The sequence below is a fragment of the Ambystoma mexicanum genome, chromosome 1p (assembly GCF_040938575.1).
Source record: "Ambystoma mexicanum isolate Mex_15411 chromosome 1p, UKY_AmexF1_1, whole genome shotgun sequence".
Lineage (NCBI taxonomy): Eukaryota > Metazoa > Chordata > Amphibia > Caudata > Ambystomatidae > Ambystoma > Ambystoma mexicanum.
The window spans coordinates 2129171-2155297 of NC_090921.1; the positions used below are offsets into that span (position 1 = coordinate 2129171).

General features: G+C 46.8%; 1 long non-coding RNA gene and 3 other non-coding genes across 4 annotated transcripts in view; 3 read left to right on the top strand and 1 right to left on the bottom strand.

Moving 5' to 3' along the window:
• LOC138563705 (uncharacterized) overlaps positions 1–18863 on the bottom strand; it is a 276749-nt gene extending 257886 nt beyond the window's left edge. The window contains exon 1 of the long non-coding RNA XR_011299686.1: positions 18789–18863. This is a non-coding gene — a long non-coding RNA (uncharacterized lncRNA). The remainder of the gene's footprint in view (positions 1–18788) is intronic.
• Positions 6728–6809, top strand: TRNAS-GCU (transfer RNA serine (anticodon GCU)). Its single transcript has one exon. It is a non-coding gene; the product is annotated as a tRNA-Ser (tRNA).
• TRNAI-UAU (transfer RNA isoleucine (anticodon UAU)) lies at positions 8862–8954 on the top strand. The gene is made up of 2 exons: positions 8862–8897; positions 8919–8954. It is a non-coding gene; the product is annotated as a tRNA-Ile (tRNA).
• A 1309-nt stretch (positions 18864–20172) lies between the features above and the next one.
• TRNAS-GCU (transfer RNA serine (anticodon GCU)) lies at positions 20173–20254 on the top strand. The gene has a single exon. It is a non-coding gene; the product is annotated as a tRNA-Ser (tRNA).
• The last annotated feature ends 5873 nt before the right edge of the window (positions 20255–26127 follow it).

Genomic DNA, 26127 nt, shown 5'->3' on the forward strand with positions numbered 1-26127 from the left:
CCCGGGACACGCACTTCTTGGTCATCGTTGATGAGTGGTCCCGGTACCCGGAGGTGGGGTTCGTAGAATCGGTGGTGTTTGAAAATGTGGTGGTGGCTGTCGAGAAGATCTTTGCCACTCATGGACTGCCAAAGGTGTTGTGCTCAGACAACAGAGCACCCTTTCAAGGCGAGAGTTTTGCTGGTTTGATGGAGGAGTATGGAATACATCACTGTAAGGTCACACCGCTCTGGCCAAGGGCGAATGGTGAGGCAGAGCGGATGATGAAGACTCTCAACAAAGTGTTCAGCATTGCTCAGGGACAAGGTCAGTGTTTGCAAAGGGCCCTGTACAGGTTTCTGCAGGAATACCGAACCACCCCCACACATCCACCAGGGTGGCACCGTCAGAAGAAATGTTTCCGCGATGTCCAAAGTGTCTTTTGCCAGTAAAAGGGGCACGTGAACCTGCCGTCATAGACAATGAGCAGGTGGAAAGTGAGAGGAAGTAAAGAACAGAGCAGGAGAACATTCGGAGGGGACTGAGACCTCAGCACTTTGCTCCCGGCAATGAGGTATTGGTAAGGAACAGACACCCTCACGGAATGTTGGCACTAACGTATGAGCCGGGGCCCATTGACGTGGTGACTGTGAAGGGGTCGATGGTGACCGCATCTGATGGGACTGCGTCCGTCACTCGCAATGCCAGTTTCTTCAAGAGGCTGGGTGAGTCCAGGGCAGAAACGGCGCAGAGCAAGGACATGACAGAAGCACCCATGAGGGCGGTGGCCCTGTGTGCATGCCAAGCTCTCCGGCCTGAGTGAGCTCAGGTGACAGAACTCCAATCCGGGAGGCCGGAAGGAGGTACACCCAGAGGACTGGGCGAGGGAAATATGCCCGACTCACTGACTATGTGCTGGAGTCCTGAACTGGTAGTAATCCTTTGACTGAATGGGCTGCTCGAGGGGGTTGGCGCATCTCGGGCTAGTGGGGGGGAGGTGGTGGTGGTGCAGGGGGCCTAGCGGGGCCCTGTCTCGGGAGCCCTTTATGGAGACTGTCAGGCCTCACCCCGGCATAACCCGGGCCCACATAAAGTCAATGCTTCTACACTTAATTAGAACAAGTATAAGATCAATAAGGCTGAGTAGCCATTAAATGCCACCCTGTCTAACTCGCCTTCAGTGCAGACGGATTAACACCTTGTCTGGTGATGCTCTGATTACTTACTGGTAATCTTCATTACTCATAGTCCTACTCTTCCTCGTTGCAGTACTTACCTCATGAGGCCCCTGCCTCAAACACAGGACCTTCTTCTAATTCTTTTATTTCATATAACTCATCCCCCTAAACCATGCCATTTAGTTTAACATATCCAAGCCGGAGCATGGGACCTTCCCCGCAGGGAGGGAGAGGAGAGTCGTCGCTACTGTGACAAGGAAGAGTAGGACTAGGAGTAATGAAGAATACCAGTAACTAATCAGAGCATAACCTCCACGTCCACTCTTCCTCGCCCCAGTACTTACCTCATATGGCACACCAAAGCAGGAACGGGGAGAGGTCCCAATGAGACCCAGAGCCCGAATGTGCAGAACAAAAACACACACCTTTGATAACTCCAAACTCACATCCCAACAGTCAAATCCCCAGCCCTGAAGGAACCATACCCAGAGCAGGAGAAATTCAACTGATAGTGGAAGATGAAAATGCCCCCATCCGCCCAGGAGGCTACCCCATGATTCTCCTGTAGAAAAACCCCACTAGCATCCGCCCAGGAAGCAGCCAAACCCCTGAGAGAGTGACCCTGAACGTGGGAAGGCACAGGCAGGCCTTGAGGTCCAAGATGAGGCGAGACGTCTCTGAAGGATTGGGGACCAGAAACACCTATGAGAAGAAACCCAGACCCCTGAGCAGGAAGGGAACGGGCATGATCGCCGCCCACAGCAACAATATGGAAAAGGACAGTCGACACAGGCAACCACTTGGTCAGCGATAGGGGAACAGCAGTCCACCCTCTGAACTGTGTCTAGAGCACATGAATCTGAGCACCAGCTGTCCCATACCAGAATAAAATAGCCGCGCACGTTTGCTCACCAGCCTGCCCAAACCATCAGGACTCCTCGGCCGGGCCCGGACGAGAAGAGCGCGGAGGACCTCTGTCCTCCGTGGTTCTCTGAAAAGAGCAGGAGGAGGAACCAGGGAAAGACCGTTCAGTCCTGCACCCGCACCAGAAGAAGATTTCTCAACCTTCGAGGTAGCCTTCTGCCTTAATTTGTCAGCGCGTTTGTCAGTACGAAAGACCTTATGCACTTTATCCTCAAGTAAATCACCAAAAAGTTTGGAACCATCAAAAGGAAGTTTCAGGGCAGCCGCTTTCTGTGAACATTCCCTTTTCCAATCCCGCAGATGCACATGCCCCCAGCCCCCATTGCCATGGTCGAACCACGCACTCCATCGCACTCCATCAAACGCCAGATCAGCCAAAAGTTCAACCTGCCGCTACATTTCAATCAGCAGCGGGGCACAGTCAGAACACCCATCCACAGCATTTTTCAACATCCCGAAACCACTCAGCACAGTCTCTGCAGCGTAGGAGCCATAGATATTCGCCCTGAGGGCCAGATGTGCACCAGCATGAACTTTCTTCAGGCTGGAATTCACACTACGGTACACCTGGTCCCAGACAGCCGCCCCCACGCCCGACAAAGGATCAACCCACCAGACTGGTGAGGATATCCTCAACCTCAACTGAGTCCGAGAGCAATGTCTCACCCCCTCAACAGGTAGAGTTTGGCCATACAACGAATAGTAGGGTGAGCCCCCCACCCGTACTAAGGGCTCCGAAAAACCCATGCAGTCCCAAACGTGAGCAAGAACTGCCTCCACCCCTACCCTGTCCAGATATTTCCCTTCTGCGTCAGTTGATGAAGAACAGAAAGTGGCAGAGGAGGACTCTGCGCCAGAAGAGGATGATGACGAAGACGACCAAAGCCGGCACTTGTGCCCATGTATACGGCCACGATGCTTCAAGTCCTTCCTGGATAAGGAAAAATGCCTAGATTATTTTCTTCTTCCTCCTGTGAAGCTCAGGTGAAGAGTAAGACGAGGAAGAGTGCAGGGCAAGGCACCTCAGTGCAGCAGAGTGCTTTCCCATGGTTTGCATCAACATCAGAAACAGGAGCACCACTTTCTGATCAATCATATATAAACTGTAGGCCAGGAGAAAAACCCACCAATGAGGGAGAACAACAGTTAATCCCCTTGGGAATGGGCCATTTAAATCAGTTTCCATCTAGTTCCACCAGAGAAACACTAATAGAAACCTCCCCCACCCCACCGGAGGCGCAGCCAACCCACCCCCAGAAGGCACTTCAATCAGCCGGCCTCGCCACGCTGATGAGAAACAGAACACCGAGCCGGAAACACCGGCGTGAAGCGGCGCGCAACAAACCCCATTCAAACCCCCCTCCCTGCCCCCCGGGGCATACATAGTTCCCTCCATCTCCTTACCATAGCCTGGGCCATGCAGGACCCCAGACGGCGAAGCCTCCACGCCGGCCTCGAGCCAGGCAGTAAACCGGGAGAGGCTAATAATTCATGCTCAACTGGGACCCAAGCCTTGCAGGGGGCCCGGGAGCACGCTGCACCTGGAGGGAACCAAAGGGGGTCAGGAACTGTAGCTACCCACAGCCCCGTGCCGGGAACAGGCCAACCTGCCAGAGGCAGGAAATATTTAACTGGATGACGTGGTTTAGGGAAGGAGTTATACGAAATAAAAGAAATAGAAAAAGGTCCTGTGTCAAAGGCAGGGGCCTCAAGATGTAAGTACTGGGACGAGGAAGAGTGGACGTGGAGGTAATGTAATGTGGTGTTGCACATGGATTGAAATGGTTAACAATGCAGTTATTATAGCCTATATTGCAGGGATCCCCAACGTGTAGCTCGGGAGCAACATGTTGCTCGCGGCACCCTAAATTGTTGCTCGCCAGTTGCTCTGGGCCATTGTGTGGAGGACTAGAAGGAGGTGCTGAATGGATGAGACCTCAGTAGCACTGTAGTCAGTACAGAGTCCTGGACTGTGCAAGAATGTTGGCCAATGAGCCGCTGTGTTTCCAGCTGGCTTTTTTTTTATACATGCAAGATTTGTGTTTGGTGCCACCATGCACATAATTTTACAGTAAATGTCCTTACTAGTTATGGTAGTCTCATTGCTAAAACCCTGTCATCTCCAGTTACTTTGCCCAGCTGATAAATGTATTAATGAGTACATTATTTGAACCATGTTTGTGTCATGGAGAAAATTGGCCTATTCCGTTCCTTGGTACAGCTAGTATGAGCATAGTGGACAAGGAGGTGGTATGCATACCCAACTTTCCTTTATTAAATAATGTGCATGCACACTTTCTGTACAAGTGAGGTTTGTGTTTGATGCCACCATATTTATCGACAACATTCATTTTGGTGTCACCTGTATTTATATTACATAGTGTCCTAGTGGAAAAATGGTAATCGTTTGATACTGTGCCCATCTGGCACACGGTTAATGGGCAGATACGGTAAATGCATGCCCACATTTTTCATAATTAATTTTCTCTGTATTCCAATCCAATTAAGTTATTGTTAACTTAAGGCAATTTTTTATGCCATTTTGAAACTATAAATCTGACCAGCAGTGTACACACACCTCATTAAATCATGGTTCAGTTTTCTTTTTGAGATTCTACATTCTGCATCGAACCATGGTGCATCCCTTTCTATAACCTGGAGCTCCTGAACTTGGGGGCATGGTTTGCCAATAGCTCTGTAATGGATAGTTTCTCCTAAAGACTCAAACAAACTCACGCTTTCCTTTGTGGCCTCTGAACTGTACAACAGTTTTAAGAGAATATCTTTATTTCTTGTGAATTAGTAATTCTTTCCAATGCCTCCTTTTCGAGCGTAGGCATCGCCAACCAGCCGCTCTGGCTGTCAGATATCTTCTTCGTGGTGCCTACCCTGGCCATTGGAAAATGAACTCCAGAGGATTGTGTTTACTCTTTGTTCAATAAGAAATGTAACATTTCATAACATTCCTCAAGAAAAAAAACATCCACAATACAGTCATCAATGACTGTGGAACAGTGTTGCTGATCTCGTATGCTTAGGAATGCACCATTTGCCATTAAAGATCCCATAAATTCCTAGGCAGAATCTCAGTAGATCCGAAAAATCAGTGCCCCGTTTGTGGCCCTTTTTACTGTCCATACATTTGCACTAATATTTTGCTCAGGAACCTGAAACCCCTGGTAATGTTTACTTACTCCTACTCTATTTTTGAACAGCTGAACTGGTCCTATATGTCTAAAAATGTACTACTGACCACTCAATCTCCTCAACATTTCTTGTAAATCACTAAACTTCAAATGAAGTTAAAGGCCTTCCACATTTCCTTGACTAGAATAACACGTGGTCTAGATAACTATTAAGTACTGCAAATTAAATGTTCTATACACAGTTTTAACTTTGTTACATTTCTAATTTGTGTTGCAAACAATTTGTCCGCCAACTGTGCGCCGATATGTTCCGTCGAAAAATTGATGTTGCTCACCATTTAATTTGATATGCCAATTTTGGTCATTGCACACAAAAGGTTGCGGACCCCTGCTATATTGAAACCATGAGTTATTGTGACAAAATAACAAAATAAATATGTATTTCAAAACTAATGTTAATGTTTGCGCTTGAAATATTTTATTGATAAAACAGGAAGCTAAATCATGTTGAACCTTAAACACCAGTAAATAATAGCCATTTGTATATGATTAAACCTGTCATACAAAGGCATCCTGAAAACTCCATCTACTGATGGCTCTTGCATAGACTGAATTCCTAGTTAAAAGCTTACACCACAGACTTAAGAGAGACGATTTGCAGCATACACCAATTAGTATGTGTTGCAACAAACATAAAATAACATCTTTTCAAAATAATTAATTGTGTGAGAAATCAAGATGAACATAAGAAAGAGGAACGCCATTAACTCGCTGAACTATTTGGCCTATTCCTTGTGCATCTACTTAGGCAGGCATCTTGAAAAAGGATGTGAGCTATTAAAGGCCAATTAATCAATCACAAGTGCCTTAAGTGGGCCAGGGCTGGCTGGGTGTCCGTGTCACAGGGTCTACAAAGTGCCATCCCGCCAGGACGTTGACTGATTCCTCCCCTAAAAGACAACGAAAAGATGTTAATTGACAATACTACTTTTCCCCAGTAGATGTAAGTATAACCTAGGAGTACAATAAAATATCAATTTTAGAGGGTTGGAGTCAAATAATTTTTTGGGGAAAACTCTGAAAGTAAAATAGGTTTATATAGTCTGATTTCATACAATTAATTCATAAGAATTATGAATTTCAGGGAAAGAACCAGTGCATTTGATGCTGAATTGCACTGTTTAGTTGGTTTTTTTTTTACTCCAGATTAATAATTGGGTGTTTCATACACCTTTTTAATATAGTTTAATTTGCTAGTGCCTATTAACATCTGGTATCATGCAAAGTAAACAGAAAGGAATTTTTCTTTTTGCATGAACGTTGTGTCACAAGATTCTGGCAGTCATCTGATTTTAATATAATCCTATCCTGAATGTATTACAAGAATTACACTTTACATCACCATTTTTAACTCAGTATTTTAGAAAGTTTTCACGAGTTTTCAAATGGTTCCTGATCCGTTGGTATCTTGATTGTACCTGGTTCAGGTTATGTTTATTAGACGAGGTGGCCGAGTGGTTAAAGCGATGGTCTGCTAATCCATTGTGCTTTGCACGCGTGGGTTCGAATCCCATCCTCATCAGTTAGATTTCCTTCTTTACTTTATTTGAAAAAAAACAGGTACACTGAATGACCCAAAAGAAGGAACCTCTCCCGTCTCATTGTGAAGACAGCGAAAACTAGTTTTAAATTAAATTGTGTTCTTTTATTTAAACATAGAATGTTCTTCAAACTACTAGTCCCTAGTTCGTGTCTTATCCGACCAAGGTTGCATAATGCGTACGGCCTCTGACACCAAGGCCCTTGCGGACATGTGTGGATGCCCTAGCTTCTTAAAATGGACCAAGTCCCAGTCTCTACAGTCTCTACTGATTGTACGGGTTTTCTCTTTTTGCTTCCCTATCACGCAGGAATGAAAGAGTCGGGTAGTGGTTTTTGGTGCAACTTTTTACTCTATTTAGTTTACTGCACAGCTTTGAATACCGGGCCCTTCTCATCAGTGCAGCAAGGCTCAAACTCTGGGTGGCTGGGGCAGGAGCTGGGGGGATAGGCCCGCGAGGTGGCTATCACATGTTGAGAGAGGTGCTAACTTCAAGGGGGCCTCAAACTTACTTGTGTGGGGGCATCTAACTTTTTGATACTTTCTAACAAGACTACTGTGGTGCTGCTTCAATGGTACAAGCAGTTAACTTCCCTCTCTATGTCTACAACCAGACACTTAATGACTGCTGCGAGAATGAGCTGTTTGCTCACCCCCCACCCACTGTGTTTTGGTGCTATTGAAACATGGAGCTGATGTAACATTAACCTTCCTATATAAATCTCCAACTCAAAACTGAAAATTCATTTTCTTGACCCGCCCCTTGACCCCACTCGGCGTGAGTGTGGGGGTAATGGGGTCACTGTCAGGTCCACATGTAGAGTCTTTAAGCATTTTGACCCCCTTGAATAGTGCCGGTAAAGAGGATCAAATGTGTCCCATTGTCATCTCCAATGACGAAAATGACAGAACTCTCTCAGATGCAGTTTCACAATTGGCCCAGATGCATGCGAGGATGGAGGACGAAGCACGTGGAGCAGAGAAGGACCAGAGTTGGCTAGCGTATCTGTGGTCATGGATGCTATCATGGCTGGCAGACAGACTTAAGGTGATAGTTGGAGCACTGGCACTAGGAGCAGCATCCGTGTGGGATCAAGATTTGTATTGGAAGGTGCAAGAAAACAGCTGTAGAAGCAATAGGGATGCAAATTCTGATGGATGTGAACATAGGAGGAGCAATGGGTGACAGAGTAAGAGAGAAGATAACAACATGTGACCTATTTCCGGCAGGAACAGAAGTAGACAATCCAGGTAACCCAAGGAAATATGAAGTATGAAGGGAAGTGGGTTTGGTGCAAGCCTAAAGGAGGGTGCACCTAGATGTACTGGTCATTCGACCATCATGTAAACTATTATGGACATCTTGGGGGGATAACAAAGATATGGGGATTGATAGAAGTAGAAGTGTTTTATCGCAATGTAGTCGACAAGTGGGCCAGAGGGGTGACTGAAGAGGGAAGGTCGAAATCTGCCCCTGCTCCTCCACAAGCAAAACACTCGAAGAAGAAGAAGAACCGACGACAATATGGCCATTTGTACGAGCTTGCACCAATCCCCACTGCTCCCTTGCTTGACAAATACGCTAAAAGGTACCCACTCTGTCAACCCTACAGCCCAGTACCAGCACCGACACTGCCTAGAGTGGATGAGGAGTCACCAGACGTCGTCAGAGACACTTCAATTGATAGCCTTGACTAAAGTGCCAAGAAGATGTGCTCAAAGTCGTTAGAGACACCACAACATACCGTTAGACATGAAGCACACGTGCCATCCGCACATCGGGACACAATCACGCACCCAAAATACACAAAGAAAACATGCGTGCAGTTCTATGAGTTAGAGGACAGAGACACATATATGCTGACCACGCTCCGTTCTTTGAAGTGAAAATTAAATGCAGAATCCTTGAATTATGCAAACTATTTAAGATGATAACGTCATAACGTCTGAGAGTGAATAAAAGAAAATTAGAGCACAGGTAGGAATGTCCTTTTGCAGCGATATGAGGAGCTAGAAAAACGTTAATCCCCTCAGGCTCCAGTGGCGCAATAGTAGCGCGCGGTACTTATACAGCAGTACATGCGATGAGCAATGCCGAGGTTGTGAGTTCGAGCCTCACTTGGAGCAGGTGCTCTTTTGTATCATCAGCTTCATAAAAAACACGTAAGAAAAAATATGTAGCTCTTCCCGTTGTCCCACAAACCCTGGTAGCAGTTTCTGTGCAGCTAATACGTTTTGCTTTTGTGGTAATAACAATGCCAGAATTCTCTCACTTCTAATTTACGAATGGGCATTTTAGTATACAGTTTAATTTGACTTAATTTACCAACTACAGAAGCTGGGCCCTGCAGTCTTGTAAAGACTATGGTGTTATTTTCTGAGTTGCTATATATAAGAATTATTTGCTCACCTTTTGTCACCTGTTGTGATTGTATACCCAGTTACTGCCAAACGCCTAGTAAAACATAGCAGGTATTACTATTATAAACGAAGTATTGCCATCATTTTCTCAGGTACTCACATCATTGGCAGTTTCTGCCATCATTTGCCTACTTACTCCTACCACCTCCACGTGTTTGCCATTTTATGCCCTGGTACCTATACCATGTGCGTGATTTAAAAATCAAATTAACAGGCAGGCTGATCATTTGGGAGACATTGCCATTGTATGCCCGGCATTACCGGCAGGTGCGGGTTGGGTAATCTCACTGTTTGCCAGGCAAGGCCATGATGTTCCTGGTGCAGGTATCATAAACCTGGTGTTGTCATCACATGCCATAGAACTGGCATAACTTATTTATTTTGTGTTTGTGTATTGCACTTCATGCATACAGAGTGGCTTCACATCGCCAGAGGGCGAAAAGAGGAAATTAAAGCAGCGTGCATTAAAAGCAGACAATTAAGCTTCATTCCAGATACCCCTTGAGTAGGCCAGATTTAAACTGCAAATATCAATAGAGGTAGATACGTGTACATTGGAGCAGGTGTAGCCAGACAAGAATGTTCATTGGAATAGTAAAATTGTAAACGTGTTGCTGAATTCCACATTATCAGGCTCACACCAGAGATCATGTGGCCAACTCCATGACAGAGGACGAACCCCTCCAGGACACACACATGACAGAGGATGACCTCCATGACAGAGGATGACCTCCATGACAGGATGAACCTTTCCAGATCTCCTCCATGACAGAGGATGACCTCCATGAAAGAGGATGACGCCCTCCAGGCCTACTCCATGACAGGGGATGACCTCCATGACAGAGCATGACCCCCTCCAGGACACCTTCATAACAGAGGGTGAACCCCTCAGGACACATCCATGACAGAGGATGACCTCGATGACAGAGGATGACCTTGATGACACAGGATGACCTCCATGACAGAGGATGACCCCTTCCAGACCTCCTCCATGACAGAGGATGACCTCCATGACAGAGGATGACGCCCTCCAGGCCTACTCCATGACAGGGGATGACCTCCATGACAGATCATGACCCCCTCCAGGACACCTTCATGACAGAGGATGAACCCCTCAGGACACATCCATGACAGAGGATGACCTCGATGACAGAGGATGACCTTGATGACAGAGGATGACCTCCATGACAGAGGATCACCCCTTCCAGACCTCCTCCATGACAGAGGATGACCTCTATGACAGAGGATGACCTCCATGACAGGATGAACCCTTCCAGACCTCCTCCATGACAGTGGATGACCTCCATGACAGAGGATGACGCCCTCCAGGCCTACTCCATGACAGGGGATGACCTCCATGACAGAGCATGACCCCCTCCAGGACACCTTCATGACAGAGGATGAACCCCTCAGGACACATCCATGACAGAGGATGACCTCGATGACAGAGGATGACCTTGATGACAGAGGATGACCTCCATGACAGAGGATGACCCCTTCCAGACCTCCTCCATGACAGAGGATGACCTCCATGACAGAGGATGACCCCCTCCATGCCTCTTCCATGACAGAGGACGACCTCCATGACAGAGGACGAACCCCCTACAGAACACCTCCATAACAGAGGATGACCTCCATGACAGGGGATGACATCCATGACAGAGCATGACCCCCTCCAGGACACCTCCATGACAGAGGATGAACCCCTCAGGACACATCCATGACAGAGGATGACCTCCATGACAGAGGATGGCCCCCTCCAGGCCACCTCCATGATATTGGATTACCTCATGACAGAGGATGACCTCCATGACAGAGGATGACCCCCTCCAGGACACCTCCATGACAGAGGATGACCTCCATGACAGAGGATGACGTCCATGCCAGAGGATGACCCCCTCCAGGCCGCCTCCATGACAGAGGATTACCTCCATGACAGAGGATGACCTCCATGACAGTGGATGACCCCCTCCAGTCCTCCTCCATGACAGTGGATTACCTCCATGACAGAGGATGACCTCCATGACAGGATGAACCCTTCCAGACCTCCTCCATGACAGTGGATTACCTCCATGACAGAGGATGACCTCCATGACAGAGGATGACCCCCTCCAGTCCTCCTCCATGACAGAGGACGACCACCGTGACAGAGGACGAACCCCCTACAGACACCTCCATAACAGAGGATGACCTCCATGACAGGGGACAAACCCCCTACAGGACACCTCCATAACAGAGGATTACCTCCATGACAGGGGATGACATCCATCTATGACAGAGGATGACATCCATGACTGAGGATGACCCCCTGCGGGCCACCTCCATGAAAGAGGATTACATCCATGACAGAGGACAAACCCCTCCAGGACACCTCCATAATAGAGGATGACTTCCATGACAGTGGACAAACCCCTCGAGGACACCTCCATGACAGAGGATGACCTCCATGACAGAGGCCCACATATGAAGTTGGTGGTCAGTGTCAGTGTGACTTAATAGTGTTTTGGGGGGAAAGAGCACAGCATGGTGAAGCACAATCAGTGGTGCTGGCTCTAGGAAGAAAGAAGATGACTGTATCTGAGCGAGAGTGGCCTGTGACACCTGCCAATGACCCACAGCCACAGCTCATAGCATCCATAGACGATAAGGAGTGTCATGTGATGGAGGGCCCACAACTTGAAGTGGTGGAGATTTTCCTACAGAAGAGCAAGAAGCAGGATCAAAAGAAATGTGAGCGCCTCCTGGCCATTTGTAAAGCGGAGGATGAAATAATGATTCAGAATCTCAATGCAGAGAAAGGGCAAGACAATGCATTTCAGTGCCCGACAGAGAGAGCCTGGTGGCCCATGGCAAAAGAAGACTGGCAGGAACACATGGACATTTGTGTGGCTCAATGGAATTAAAAACAGAAAGAGGTTCCAAAGAAGTAGCAGTTCAAACAGATGGACGTGAAAGACACACAGTGGAAAGACTGGCTGTCATTTGTTCTCCATGGACTGCTGAGAGAGTTTTCAGCGACCAGGTATTCACCATGCAAGATGCTATTTGGGAAAAATATGACAAGCACTGACTTGTTGCTGCTGACAGTGACTACTGGAGGTGTGCTATATACTGGAAAGTAAGGAAGAGATTGACTTGGACAGTGCAAACAAACATGACAGACACATGAAGGGGGTGTTGCTGAATGTGAGAGTGACAGGGATGCTCAGAGCTGGAATGGGCGGGACATGTAGTTATGCCGGTTTTTGCTGTTTTAGATGCACCCTAGATTCTGGCTGATGCTAATAGGTGTTTATGCAATACAGTACAGTGAATGGCTTTAAATTAGTAAAGATATAAATAAGATGTCTTAGCTTGATAATGTTTTTTTTATAAGGACTGGCCTAAACATCTAACAGCCATGAAAGCAGATGTCGCAGAAAACAGCAGCTACTGGGGAATGCCGCCGCAGGCAGGCCTCAGAGATGGGCATCCATAGCCCTCCCTCTTTGAGAAGTACACAGTTTGGAAGCTGCTGGCTCATGTCCCAAGGCAAGGTTGATAAGAAATTGCCTTGTAAAGACAATCTGAAGTTACGAAATATGTTTTCTCTCGCTCTGTTCTTTCGCATTGTATGTAAGGATGAGCCAGGCCTGGGAGGAGGGAGAGTCGATGCAGCCCTCCAGAGCCTGGTGTGTGTGTTAAGATTAAAGCGCTTTTACACCCCACTTCTGGCTTTGTGTATTATTTGTGTCTGAGTGCCGAGTGCTGAGTGCCTGGAATGCCTGAGACCATGTGAGGGAGCTGGATTTGCGCTAGTCTTGGGGGGAGCAGGACGAACGAATGTAACAGTCTATGTTGGGTTTCTTTAGTAGGGTAATGGTAACTGCTTTCTTCATGGGGGCGGGAAACAGACCAAAAGGAAGGGAGTGAGTCACCAAGTTCACGTTGTGATCAGAGATTTCAGGCCACAGGGATTTAAATAATTTTCCTGGATGGGGATCATAGGGGTGGGGAGTACCGAGGTCTTCCATTTGGAGAGAAGAGATTTGAATTGGCTGGTGAAGAGAGGGGAGAAGCAGGGGAAGACAGGCAGTGGTGGGGTTAGGGTTAGAGTCCCAGAGAGGAATTGAAGAGGTGTGTTGTCGTTGGGGTGCTGTTGCTTGCAGTATTTTGACTTAGAGTCCAGCTCTTGGTTCGGAAGACGTTCTCCCGGTTATCATAGGGCATTTGTGAAAACGTTATCACACATCCTGGAGTCATTAAATCCTTTTTTTGTTTATTAGGTGTCTCTGATTGTGTTTCTCATCTCTCCCAGCTTCCCTTCTGTTCCCTTCACCCTATTGTTAACCCTAGATAGGGCCAGCTCGGAATTTACTTCTCTGTCTCACATATGCTTGAAGGGGGATATGGGGATTTTGTTATTATTGGCTGTTTTTAAGACTGCACCAAATTTCTTTGAATGTATTCGCACCCGGGGAAGGGCGCTCAGCCAATCAGGTGGCTGAATCAGTGGGCGAGAATACACATTCTTCGCCTGCTGTACCCAGCCACCCGAGGCCCTTCCCCGGGGGGGCACCATCTTCTTTTTTATTTGTATGTGCAGAGGCAACAGGTAGTTTCGCAGGAACGGCCCTCTCCGTGGCCATAGATTCGCTCGGGCCTACCTAGGCTCAGACTGGCATGCCCTCGCCGCCCATGTCTGCCTGCCCATGAGGGGGTGAAAGTAATACTCTTCTACTCTAGTGTAATTGCAGTGGCTAACTGCGTATTCTGGCCCATACATATTTTAAGTAGTTTCAGCATACCGTTGATCTTCGGGTGGTACGAAAACAGACTGTGGTGCATTGTCGCGTAGGATAACGTCAGAAGTCACTGTCCCTCCTAACTATTATCTCTAAATAATCTGTGATTCTCTTTGCGGTGACTTGGTCTCTAACCATTTGCTAAAATGGTCTATCATCACAATAATGACCTTGCTTGATCTCCGTAGAGTAATACATGCTCCGAATATTTCAATCCCTAGGTGTCACCAAGGACCTTGGGATACACGTAATGGAGCAAAGGGTAGTTTTGTGATATTCTGCATTTTAGCTGAATGTACGCATGGCCCACAATCCCTTACCTTCCGCATCACACACACATCCATACTTGGCCAACAATACACCTCACTCATCTGCCTCTTTATTATTATCATGCCTGGAGGGCCCTCATGCATGATCTGTATGATTGGCTGCATAGCATTAATGCATCCTCCAATGGTAGCTCTTCTTTAATGTCCTCGTACCGTCGGCAAGGTTCACACCTTAAGATTTTATTTAGTGACCCCTACTTGGTTCACTCACATACTTAACACAACTCTTTACTTCATACAAAGTTGTCATTAACTCTTAAATAGTCACAGCACTATCATGGCCTTCTCACAGAGAAGGGGATAACATGTTCCTCAAGTCCCTGAATGCTCTCAGCAACTGGAATTCTAGATAGAAACATCTGCTAAACTTTGCTTCCTGGTAAATAGAAATAGGCAGCTGGGGAGCAGGCGTAGTAAGTAAAACCGTAATTATTTTTCACAACACTTTCAGAATTTTGAAGTTGGAGGTTTGGCTCGAACCCCAACCTCTCAGGTACAATTCAGAACACTTACTGACTGTGCCATAGAGACTGGTTTGGAAATTACTGTATAGCAAGCCATGTAATATCAGTTATAGCAAACGCTCCTTTTGAATTAACATGCCATGATTCACAGACAAAACTGCACAAATGAGATTATATACAGTTTATATAAAGGAGAATTGCTGGAAATATGGTTGAGGGGTGGTTGTGTGGGCGTGTTGGGGGAGGCGCGGTAATTGGTGGGCTGCAGTGGGGTAGTCCCTCTTTTATGTTGTTGGCCGTCCCAGTTTTTTGTCTTGAAAATCTGGTCACCCTAGCCCTCCAGCCTCTTTTCCTTTGCAGCTGGGGAGCAGGTGTAAGTGGATCTAGGTCACCTGGCCTAAGCCCCGCCCACCTGAGGCCTTCCTGGTTGCCGCTCTTTTTCACCACTTAGCAAGCCCCGCCCACCTGGTGCCTTCCTGCTTGCCGCTGTTTTCCCTACTTAAGGAGCCCTCCAGCCTCTTTTCCTTTATAGCTGGGGATCAGGTGGAAGTGGATCTAGGTCACCTCGCCTAAGCCCCGCCCACCTGGTACCTTCCTGGTTGCCGCTCTTTTTCACCCTGCCCACCTGGTGCCTTTCTGCTTGCCGCTCCTTTCCCTGCTTAAGGAGCCCTGCAGCCTCTTTTCCTTAGCAGCTAGGGAGCAGTTGTAAGTGGATCTAAGTCACATGACCTAAGCCCGCCCACCCGGTGCCTTCCTGGTTGCCGCTCTTTTTCACCACTTAGCAAGGCCCGCCCACCTGGTGCCTTCCTGCTTGCCGCTCTTTTCCCAACTTAAGGAGCACTCCAGCCTCTTTTCCTTTGCAGCTGGGGAGCAGGTGCAAGTGGATCTAGGTCACATTGCCTAAGCACCACCCACCTTCTTAGCCCTGCCTCTTACTTCCTGCTCTTAATTCTTAGATCAACGGCGTCTCTTACCCGGGTGTGAAAAGCGAAAGGCAGTCAAAGAAAAGGGCAGTTCCTGTTTGGACCTGTTCGGACTAGGAGGACCCAGGACCCAAACCCCTGCTAAAACAGCAGGTAAGCATGCACCAACATGTGTTTACACCCTCTGTCCCCACCGGCCATCCCCACCCTCTCTGGTCCCCTTATGTTGTTCCCTTGTGCCCCCCCTTCCCGCACACAGGGGTCTGTCCTGCTACATTCTGGTTTCGCCATCACCGTCTTGTGGCCAATGCTGGATTTTACTTTTATGGACTTCATTGATTCATGGTGCATCACTCTTCTCAACTCTCATGCTGGACCTCCTTTGCATCTTGTACTCATGGTGACCCTGAATCATGCTTTTCCCATCTTCATCTTGTAGCCTGGCTTGCAACATTATGTGTTACTACTGACTTCTGCAGTTGTATTTGCTCTCCCCTCTTGCTTCTCCACTCTTTTTGACTGCTTACTCTCTGTTCTCTCCTCCCCTCTCCCTTTTCCTATCTCCTCCCTTCCTCCCCTTACTTTCTTCTACGCACTTACTCTATCAGAATTGTCCCTGGACCTAGTATGATAGCAACCTCGTCTGTCGCTCCCCCATCCCCTTACTGCCCCCACCCCTCCAGCACTATCTGAAACGTTATCAGGCCTAGTACGGAGGCAGGAAAAATTTAACTGGATGCCGTGGTTTAGGGGAGGAGTTATACAAAATAAAAGAAATAGAAGAAGGTCCTGTGTCAGAGGCAGGGGCCTCATGAGGTAAGTACTGGGACGAGGAAGAGTGGACACGGAGGTAATGTAATGTGGTGTTGCACATGGATTGAAATGGTTAGCAATGCAGTTGCTATAGCCTAGATTGAAACCATGAGTTATTTTGACAAAATAAATATGTATTTCAAAACTAATGTTTGCGCTAGAAATATTTTATTGATAAAAAAGAAAGCTAAACCATGTTGAACGTTAAACACCAGCACAATAATTGCCATTTGTATATGATTAAACCTGTCCTTCAAAGGCATCCTGAAAATTCCATCTACTTATATGGCTCTTGCATCGACTGAATTCCTAGTTAAAAGCTTACACCACAGACGTAAGAGAGACGATTTGCAGCATACACCAATTAGTATGTTAATGTTAATGTTAAAGGAGATTTGTACCGCACACTATCACCACCGGAGTGGTCCCCTGGCGCTCTGGCTGCTCTGAAAGAGGAAGGGAGGGGGTAGGTTAGTAGGAATGAGCTGGAAAAGTGCAAGATAGCAGTGATGTGCTGTTGGCAGCCTCAACCCGGTGGGTCCGTTGGCTGGGCTTGGGGTGTTTTACAGTCAGTAGTCGTCGTGTGCTGTTGTGCAAGTCTATGTGTGGTTTGTTTTGTTGTTGCAGTGTAGTGAAGTTTGTGCGGATTGGTTCGTTTTAGGCTTGTGGTTGTGTTTGGTTAGAGTTTGAGAGGTGTATGCAGAGGGAAGAAATTGTTAGTGGATTGGTTAGTTGGCATCGCTGTCCGTGTAATTATGTCTGGGTGTGATGCTTGCTATCCTTCACTAATCCATCGGGGTATGGCAGTTGCTAATTTTTAATATTCTGTCTAGATGTGAGGTAGGCTAGTGATCATGATTCGATTCAGGTGTTGCACTTGTCATCATTCACAGTTTCATTTAAGTGTTCTAACATTCGCATTACTATCTAGATGTGACGCAAGCTAAGGTCAAGAATTCCATCTAAGTGTGGCACATGCTAACATTCATAATCCTGTCTAGATACGACGCAAGCTAAGGTCAAGAATTCCATCTAAGTGTGGCACATGCTAACATTCACATTTCTATCTGGATACGACACATGCTAGGGTCAAGAATTCCATCTAAGTGTGGCACATGCTAACACTCATAATCCTGTCTAGATACGACGCAAGCTAGGGTCAAGAATTCCTTCTAAGTGTGGCACATGCTAACATTCACATTTCTATCTGGATACGACGCAAGCTAGGGTCAAGAATTCCATCTAAGTGTGGCACATGCTAACATTCACATTTCTATCTGGATACGACGCAAGCTAGGGTAAGAATTCTATCTAAGTGTGGCACATGCTAACATTCACATTTCTATCTGGATACGACGCAAGCTAGGGTCAAGAATTCCATCTAAGTGTGGCACATGCTAACATTCACATTTCTATCTGGATACGACGCAAGCTAGGGTCAAGAATTCTATCTAAGTGTGGCACATGCTAACATTCACATTTCTATCTGGATACAACGCAAGCTAGGGTCAAGAATTCCATCTAAGTGTGGCACATGCTAACACTCATAATCCTGTCTAGATACGACGCAAGCTAAGGTCAAGAATTCAATTTAAGCGTGGCACATGCTAACATTCACATTTCTATCTGGATACAACACAAGCTAATCTTGATTGTTCTCTTTAGGTGTGGCAATAGTTAACATTGGCTAGTATGTTAGTGCGTAATGCAATGCAACATTTACAGTCCAGCCAAGAATGGATTTAGGCTGGTGGTCACAAATCTCTCTAAGTATGCATGATGTAATTTTATGGCAGTCTACGTTATGGAGAGGTAAGGTAGAGTGGCGAGGGCTTTCTGGAGTAGAGTGACTGCTCTACACCCCACCCATGCCACACTTACAGTTTTGTTGGTGTCTGTTCACTGCTGGCTTCTTTTGCTTCCCCTGCTGACACCTGCAGACACATCTTGGTGTAGGAGCCGCCCTTTGCCTTGGGGTCCTTAGCCGAAGGGGCTGCCGGGGAGAGGGCTGCCCTGGGGGGTTCATATATGAACAAGGATGGACCAATCAGGGCTACGGGGAGGCAGGATTACAGGACCAGGAAACGGGGAAGGCATGGGAGGGAGGAAGGGAGGGAGGGAGGGAGTGAGGGAGGGAGGAAGCTGCATCCTCGCACTATGTGCTTTTAAAGCACTGACAAATATTCTAGATGGCTGGCTGGGAGCATGTGGGCTAAATTGAACTCACCTCGCCTGGGGTATTGTGGATAATGGCGCTGGTGTCTCGGTGCACGCCGGTTGCTGGCCTGTGTCTGCATGGAGGTAGGAAGGTCAATCAGGGCCACAGGGAGGCGGGATTACAGGACCAGGAAACGGGGAAGGCATGGGAGGGAGGGAGGGAGGGAGCTGCATCCTCGCATTACGTGCATTTAAAAGCACTGACAAATATTCTAGATGGCTGGCTGGGAGCATGGGGGTTAAATTAAACTCACCTCGCCTGGGGTATTGTGGATAATGGCACTGGTGTCTCGGTGCACGCCGGTTGCTGGCCTGTGTCTGCATGGTGGTGGGAAGGCCAATCAGGGCCACTGGGAGGCGGGATTACAGGACCAGGAAACGGGGAAGGCATGGGAGGGGAAGGAGGGAGCTGCATCCTCGCACTACGTGCTTTTAAAAGCACTGACAAATATTCTAGATGGCTGGCTGGGAGCATGGGGGTTAAATTGAACTCACCTTGCCTGGGGTATTGTGGATAATATAGTATGTGTTGCAACAAACATAACATAACATCTTTTCAAAATAATTAATTGTGTGAGACATGAAGATGAAAATAAGAAAAGGGAACACATTTAACTCACTGAACTATTTGGCCTATTCCTTCTGCATTTACTTAGGCAGGCGTCTTGAAAAAGGATGTGAGGTAATAAAGGCCAATTAATCAATCACAAGTGCCTTAAGTGGGGGGCGATGGCTGGCTGGGTTTCCGTGTCACAGGGTCTAAAAAGTGCCATCCCGCCAGGACTTTGACTGATTCCTCCCCTAAAAGACAATGAAAAGATGTTAATTGACAATACTACTTTTCCCCAGTAGATGTAAGTATAACCTAGGAGTACAATAAATTATCCATTTCAGAGGGTTGGAGTCATATAATTTGTTTTGGAAAACTCAGAAGGTAAAATAGGGTTATATAGTCTGATTTAATAAAATGAATTGATAGGAATTATGAATTCCAGGGAAAGAACCAGTGCATTTGATGCTGCATTGCATTGTTTAGTTGGTTTTTTGACTCCAGATTAATAATTGGGTGTTTCATACACCTTTTTAATATAGTTGCATTTGCTATTGCCTATTAACAACTGGTATCCTGCAAAGTAGTATTCATTCTGCAGTATTTGCCTGGTGATTAAGTAAACAGAAAAAACTGAAAGGTCTTTTTCTTTTTGCATGAACGTTGTGTCACAAGATCCTTGCAGTCATCTGATTTTAATATAACTCTATCCTGAAGGTATTCCAAGAATGACAGTTTACATCACCATTGTTAACTCAGTATTATAGAAAGTTTTCACAGTTTTCAAATGGTTCCGGATACATTGGTAACTTAGATTTACCTGGCTCGATTGTCATGTTCATCAGACGAGGTGGCCGAGTGGTTAAGGCGATGGACTGCTAATCCATTGTGCTCTGCACGCGTGGGTTCGAATCCCATCCTCGTCGTATGCTTTTTCTTCTTTACTTATTTGAAAAAATAGGTACAGTGAATAACCCAAAGAAGGAACCTCCCGTCTCATTGTGAAGACAGCGAATCCTAGTTTTAAATTATATTTAAACATAGAATGTTCTTCAAACCGCGAGTCCCTAGTTCGTGTCTTATCCGACCAAGGTTGCATAATAAGTACGGTCTCTGACACCAAGGCCCTTGCGGACATATGTGGATGCCCTAGCTTCTTAAAATGAACCAAGTCCCAGTCTCTACTGATAGTACGCGTTTTCTCTTTTTGCTTCCCTATCACGCAGGAATGAAAGAGTCGGGTAGTGGTTTTTGGTGCAACTTTTTACTCTGTTTAGTTTTCTGCACAGTTTTGAATACCGGGCCGTTCCCATCAGTGCAACGAGGCTCAAACTCTGGGGAGCTGGGGGAGGGGCTGGTGGGGATAGGCTGTGAGGTGAATATCACATGTTGAGAGAGGGGCTAACTTCAAGGGGGCCTCAAACTTACTTGTGTGGGGGCATCTAACTTTTTAATACTTTCTAACAAGACTACTGTGGTGCAGCTTCAATGTTACACGCAGTTAACTCCCCTCTCTATGTCTACAACCAGACACTTAATGACTGCTGCGAGAATGAGCTGTTTGCTCACCCCCCACCCACTATGTTTTGGTGCTATTGAAACATGGAGCTGATGTAACATTAACCTTCCTATATTAATCTCCAACTCAAAACTGAAAATTCATTTTCTTGTCCCGCCCCTTCCTCCGTCATCCCACGTGCCCTCCCTTCCCAGTGTCTCCCTTCTATTAGGGCTATTGTCCTTTTCCCTTCACAACATCTCCCCACCCCACTTATCATGGCGCTTCACTGATTATATCTGTTCGATGAGTCTCGAGGGCCTCCGAACTGTTTGGTGTGGTCTCCCCGGGGACTCGCAAGTCTCTCCTTGATATGATATAATGATATGATATGATATGGCATTTATAACGTGCCTATACACAAGTGTTTCAAGGCGCGACGAGGCAAGGGAGGGGGAACAAGGGAGGACAGACAACAATCTTACTAGACCAGGTGTCATTCAAATCGCGCAAGTGCAGGGAAAAGTGCCTTCCTCTCTCAGGTTCCTCCTCATCTGGTTTCTCCTGTAATTCGTCTGATCGCCTGACTTTTCCTTCTTACTCCTCGGCTGGCACCCACTCCTCATCCTCTTTCTCTGTTGCGTGCAGCTTGCAGAAGAAGGAGACATTCCTGGTTATGGTTTGCCCATCTCTTGCAGCCCTGATCATGGACCCTATTGCTTCCACCACTTGAAAGGGTTCAGGGTAATATCTGGTGTCTATTTTCCTCTGTTGCTTCTGCCATACCAGTACTAGTTCTCCCACTGGCATTGTGGACTCTTGCTCCTTTCCATTGGTTGGACCACCTCTTTGCCATTCTCTTTGGCTCTGCATCTCGCTCGCTGATTTTGGCATCCTGGTCTTCTGTGTAGTCTTTAAACTGTAGCAGCCTTGTTTGGGGCTTGTATCAAATCATTATTTCAGTTGCGGTCTTCCCTGTGGCCTTGTGTGGGGTGGTCCGGTAGATTCATAGCATTTGGTATAGGGCTTGTCGAAATGGCATCGGGATTATCCTTGCTTTCTGGCGGGTCTTCACGATGTTAGCCATAAATCGCTCTACTATTCTGTTCGCTTGTGGCCAGTGTGGGTTGATTTTCTGGTCGGTGAATCCCACATATGCTGCAAACTTCCTGAAGTCGTAACCTTGGAATAGGGGCATCTTCGTCTTGGGATTCCCAAATAGCGACAGCAGTGCCTGATGGTCCGTGACAAGGGTGAATTTGCGGGCAATGATAAAGTGGTGGACGTTCTCACATGCCCACACCGCTGCAAGGCTTTCCCTCTCAGCTTGAGAGTATGCCCTGTCCGTGGGTGACATGGCACGGCTGGCGTAGGCAACAATGCGCCATTCGGGACGATGTATGGATGCATTTTTGGCTAGAATGTCTCCCAAGCCTACCGGGCTGGCGGCCACCGTGATCTCCATTTCCCATGTGGGGTCGAAGTAGGCCAACCTGCGGCTGTTTGCTAGCTCTGTTTTGATGGCTTGGAACGCGCTCTTGCACTCGGTCGTCCTCATGAATGGTATGTCCTTCTTGTTTAGAGACTCAATGGATCGGCGAGTGTGGCATCGCTAGGGAGATAACTTACATAGTATCCTGCCATGCCCAGGAATGATCTCAGCTCAGAGACGCCCATGGGCGGATCCAGGGTCATGATGGCTTCTATCTTGTCCAGGTCTGACAACATCCCCACATCTGGGAAGATGTGACAGAAAAACATCAGGCTGGGCTTGTTGATCTCGCATTTATCCTCATTCAGGGTGAGTCCTGCTGACTGCAGAATCTGACATGCTTGTTGTAGTATTGAATCATGTTGGTCTTGGGTTTTACGAACACCAGGATATCGACACTGTAATTAAAAGCTTGGTATTACTGATGAGATCAGTCAGCGGATTGTTTCTTTGATTATTTCCGCAGCTTATAGCGAAAGAGTCCCTTGTGAGTCCCTTGTGAGACGGAAATGTCGTGATTGGTCTCGAGTCCGGATGTATTACCATCTGGTGGTAACCTTGATTGAGGTCAAGTTTTGAGAAGCGTACCACTTGATTCAAGTGAATGATCATATCCTCAATATTGAGGCCAGGATACCTTTCCCTCTGTATCGCCGTGTTTGATATGCGCATGTCCACACAGAGCCACAGTTGGCCATTTCCTTTTGGAACCACTACAAGCGGAGACACACATGGCATTGGCCCACTGATCTTTCAATTATGTCATTGTCCAGTAGGAATTGAAGTTCTTTTGACACTTGTGCCTGCAGGTGGAACCACACTCGGCGTGAGTGTTGGGGTAATGGGGTCACTGTCAGGTCCACATGTAGAGTCTTTTAGCATTCTGACCCCCTTGAATAGTGCCGGTAATGAGGATCAAATGTGTCTCATTGCATCTACAATGACGAAGATAACAGAACTCTCTTAGATGCAGTTTCACAATTGGCCCAGATGCATGCGAGGATGGAGAATGAAGCACGTGGAAAAGGGAAGGACCAGAGCTGGCTAGTGTATCTGTGGTCATGGATGCTATCATGGCTGGCAGACAGACTGAAGGTGATAGTTGGAGCACTGGCACTAGGAGCAGTATCTGTGTGTGGGATCAAGATTTGTATTGGAAGGTGCAAGAAAACAGCTGAAGAAGCAATAGGGATGCAAATTCTGATGGATGTGAACATAGGAGGAGCAATGGGTGACAGACTAACGGAGAAGATAACATGTGACCTATTTCTGGCAGGAACAGAAGTAGACAATCCAGGTAACCCAAGGAAGTATGAAGTATGAAGGGAAGTAGGTTTGGTGCAAGCCTAAAGGAGGGTGCACCTAGATGTACTGGTCATTCGACGATCATGTGAACTATTATGGACATCTTGGGGGAATAACAAAGATATGGTGATTGATAGAAGTAGAAGTGTTTTATCGCGATGTAGTCGACAAGTGGGCCAGAGGGGTGACTGAAGAGGGAAGGTTGAAATCTGCCCCTGCTCCCCCACCAGCAAAACACTCGAAGAAGAAGAAGAACCGACAACAATATGGCCATTCGTACGAGCTTGCACCAACCCCCACTGCTCCCCTGCTTGACAAATACGCAGAAAGGTACCAACTCTGTCAACCCGACAGCCCAGTACCAGCATCGACACTGCCTAGAGTGGATGAGGAGTCACCAGACGTCGTCAGAGACACTTCAATTGATAGCCTTGACTAAAGTGCCAAGAAGATGTGCTCAAAGTCGTTAGAGACACCACGACATACCGTTAGACATGAAGCACACGTCCCATCCGCACATCGGGACACAATCACGCATCCAAAATACACAAAGAAAACATGCGTGCAGTTCTATGAGTTAGAGGACAGAGACACATATATGCTGTCTTCACGTTTATTATTTTGTCATTAGCTTGCTGCAGCAACAGTGAAACCGCAAGGAGGCAAGAGATCCTGTATAGATTGCAGATACTTAGATACAACTAATCCAATGGAATTGTAGGGACACCTGAGGGATCTGACAGGACCATAAACCACTTACCTATGGACACTATGGAAATCATGAAACAGTAGAAGCCATGCCATGGCTTACGAAATTACAGTAGGCCACAACCTTCTCAGTAAAAGCTTACAGAGCTAAAATTCAGAACGAACAGGAGAAAGCAACTGAGTGGGATTGGGCCACCAGCAAGGCCATCAAAGCAAGCAACATTCCTTTCCCTGATCTAGAGTAACCCCAGCCAAAGACAATACGAATAATCCCCACAAACTCTGACTAATTCAGAGCAGCAGAGTGCAGAAACACGGCCTCTGGACACGTGACTGGCCAAGCTGAGGATGAACCGAAACTAGCAGCTGGGAAGCAGAAGGGTCTCACGGGCCAGACAATAGCTTGCAACAAAGTGATACAGCAAGAAGATTAGCATTGCATGATGAGAACGAGCACTCGCATAGTCCATGGTGGTCACACACAATAACAATGCAGACACAAAGTTGCTCTTATTACCTTGAACAGGTACACTTCGAGCTGAGCACCAACTTGGGTTCCAGGCCTGGGGGCAGCAGCTCTAACCAATCACAGCTCAGGACCCTTGGGGTGGGTAGGCATGGTCATAGACCAATCATCAGATCTGAATAGTGCAACATTGTAGACGTAGAAGTTTTCGGGGATGGTCCAGGCCTGACACCTGACATGGGAGAGCCAGTCAACTAAACAATGTAGGGACTGCTATAGGGGAACTACCACTCAACACCCAATCCACTTGCTCAATAGGTTTGCTGGAGAAGGGTCCAGGTTGTGACGTAGGTGTGACATGGATTTGCCTAACAACTGGCCTGTGAGCCAGAGATCTTTGTGATGTACCAGGAGCTTTATCCTTGTACTGATCCATGTTAGTTTTTGGGCTGTAATAAACCGCAGTTTGAACCTGCTTTTTGTCTGGACCTTAGTTCCTTTTGGGAAGGGAAGGAGTTAGGCCGTCCATGAGTTCTGGGTTCACAAACTCCTAGCACCCCTCGACCTGCCTAAGAGTTGTAACCTAACAATCTTATACATTTTCAAATTGATGTTTTCAAATTTGTCAGAAAACTTAAATTGAAAAAATTCTTTGCAACACGAGTGAAGACATATGTACCGCCACCAAGACAAGAACCATTGATTAATCTAATTATGGAATATATGGAAAACATAAGCCTCTTGAAGTCTGTAGAATGAGAAAGTGACATCAGTGAGGAGGATCTATACACAGAGTTCGGGGCGAGTGCCAGCAACATGCAATTACAAGAACTTAAGCCCAAATCTAAATTCACCCCGCAGTTGACAAACGAGAATTTTATTGACACATTTCACAATGCAGTTATGAATGAAGTCTATCAGCACTTAGACAAGAAAAACAAGATAAGAAACAAAATGAGGAACAACCTAAGCAGGAATGAACAACTAGTCCTGATTAATCTGGCCAGGGACAAGCGTCTAGTTAACAAGGAAGTAGACAAGGGTGGGAATGTTGTGCTAATGGACACACAGGGCTACATGAAGATGGCCAAGAAACACCTAGAGAATCTGTGATCCTATAATAAAAATAGCAAACATTCCTACCAAGATAATTATCCAAGAGTTACAAATGATGTTCCACAGATGGCATGCACTAGGGCACCTCGCAGATGAGGACAAACTCTTAATGTGACCGAACCAGTGATGCCAACAATATACGTCTTGTAAAAGACACACAAACCATTCGAAATACTGCCAGAGGTTTGCCCTATTATGGGTGAGGTAGCTGGGC